The following is a 2,638-nucleotide window of genomic DNA, read 5'->3' as shown; positions in this document are numbered from 1 at the left end:
ATTGATAGATTATTATGAACTAAGTACATACTTTATTTGGATTTCAACTAGTTTTTCCACTAATGTCTTTATAGACAGATGTAGATTAGATATAGGTATAGATAGATATAGATATACCAGGATCTAATCCAGGATATCACACTGCATTTAGTGTCATATCTTCTTGGTCTCCTCCTCTCCTCCTCTGGTCTATAATAGTTACTCAGTCTTTCCTTGTTTTTCATGTCCTTGACAGTTGGAGGAATGCTGGTCAGATATTTTGCAGAATGTCCCTCAATTTGTTTTTCTCTGAAAATAAGATTGGGCTATCAACTTTGGGAAGAATGTCACAGAGATGAAATGAACTTCTCGTTGCATCATACTAGGAGTATATGCCTTAAAATATTTAAATAAAAATTCCAAAAAAAAGTGGTCTTATTAAAAATATTTCCTATCTGGTTAAATTTAATATCTTAATATTATAAGGACGGCTTTGAAGTGCATAATACAGAAAGTCAGTTTTAACCACGGTACACAATCTGGATTTTTAACAGTTTTATTTAATAGAATGTTTTAGGGATTTTTTTTATATAACAAGAAAGACAAAAATTAAATTGTACAATATTGTCTAGAATAATGTACTACCAAAGTGGTTTAAAGAGCTCATTATAGTAAATTGATTAAATATTTCTCCTATAATCTATATTTCTGGTAATTCTCTTAGTAAGGAAGCTTTGCACAAACAGCAAACACTAAGTAATTTGTCAAAACCTGCTCAAATTATGATATATTCTATATTAAAGTATTCAACTTATCTATAACATCCCCCACCTTATTGTCATCTTCATCATTATATAACTGTAATTCTCCTCATCTTACCACCATAAATTTAAAAATGTTATCAGATGATAACTAGAGATTCAGGTAGACAATGCCTTGACTAATTGTGTTTTGTCTGGATTTTTCCCGGAAATGTATAAAATAATGTAGTATTTACTATAGGCTCAATATATGTGCCGAAAATCATTGAAGGATCATAGTTTTTCTTGGTCTCTCTAAAGCAGGCAATTTTATGGTGACAGCTGGATAGAAGGTGAAATGTCTCAAGTACTTTGGGAGATGAACGAAGACAGGCTGTGATCCTGACACACAGGATCAGCAATTCTCATTTCCAACCAGAACTTGAGTCTAAATAGCTCCTGTTTCCAAATTATGAGGGTCGTTATCTGCATTACTCTGAATGCTCTTCTTCACTTTTCCACCATGTTGCTACTAACATACATTTGACTGATTATGAATTATACTTTTTAAGTAAAAAGTGTATTTTCATTATCAATCATTTAACATATTATTTTACCTTAATAAGTTGAGACTTTTTATATTTAAGAAGTATAGCAAATTGGGGCGCCTGGGTGGCTCAGCGGTTAAGCGTCTGCCTTCGGCTCAGGGCGTGATCCCAGCGTTACGGGGATCGAGCCCCACATCAGGCTCCTCCGCTATGAGCCTCCTTCTTCCTCTCCCACTCCCCCTGCCTGTGTTCCCTCTCTCGTTGGCTGTCTCTATCTCTGTCAAATAAATAAATAAATAAAATCTTTAAAAAAAAAAAAAAGAAGTATAGCAAATTAATTTAGATTGAGTGCTCATGATACATTATAGGCTATTTTATTGAGATTACTGCATAAAAGTCAAATTTTTATATTAATATTAAAATCTAGTATAATCCATATTTAAAGAAATATAAGGAGACTTAAAGGCCGAGTAGAGTTAAAACCATGTTTTCTTAATCTAAAACCTTTGCCTTCTTTTACTAATAATCTTTAATAATTAAAAAAAGTAAAATTATACATACAAGAAAATCACAAGTTTTACTGAAAAGTTCATTCTTATAGCATTATTTTACACATGACCAAACACCTCTACACTTTGATATACGATACATTTTTATCTCAGTTACTTTTAAACTCTTTAAAAATTGTATTGTTCACCCTTCATCTTTATAACATATTGATTTCTTTAAGTATCATTATGTTTTCTAGATATAACTATCATAGGATGTGAGGCGAGTGATCGTCGCCATTTTGGTACTTTCCAAAACACAGACTTGTATAGAGGTAGCCTATCAGAAAATTTGTTCTTCTTTTATGTTCACAGAATAATAAAATATTTGGATATCCAGTCTCTCTTGGCTTTATGAAACATGAAACTGATATATAAGTTTTAATATAATATAATACACAATATTCTTGGGAATTCAATAAGGCTTTAAAAAAAAAGGCTTATGAGTCATTTAAAAAAGAATAAGAATAGTCACAGGACAAATGAAGTCCTATCAAACGCAAACACTCAGTTACTCCTCAGGCACTCTGTGAAAGCCTCTGCTTGATCTTGTACTGTGTTATGCGTGAATCTGACCCTGTCTTCTCATGACAACATGTATTTAGTTCTTCTAGGTGCTTTATACGAATTCCGATTTTCTTCTTCATACATGTGAGGTGAAGATAATTAAGTAATCTTGACATGTAGAATTTAAAAACTGAAGTCTATTTGTAGGGATCCACTATATTCTCCTTTCCCAATGGGAAGAATACCATCAAGTTGCCAAGTCAGCAAAAAGTTGACCTCAGCTGGTATTTTTCAGGCTTCCTCTACTCAGTTGCTC

The sequence above is a fragment of the Ursus maritimus genome, unplaced genomic scaffold (assembly GCF_017311325.1).
Source record: "Ursus maritimus isolate PB19 unplaced genomic scaffold, ASM1731132v1 scaffold_11, whole genome shotgun sequence".
In the NCBI taxonomy this organism is placed as follows: Eukaryota; Metazoa; Chordata; class Mammalia; order Carnivora; family Ursidae; genus Ursus; species Ursus maritimus.
The sequence above is the reverse complement of the archived record's forward strand: the minus strand, read 5'-3'. Positions refer to the sequence as shown.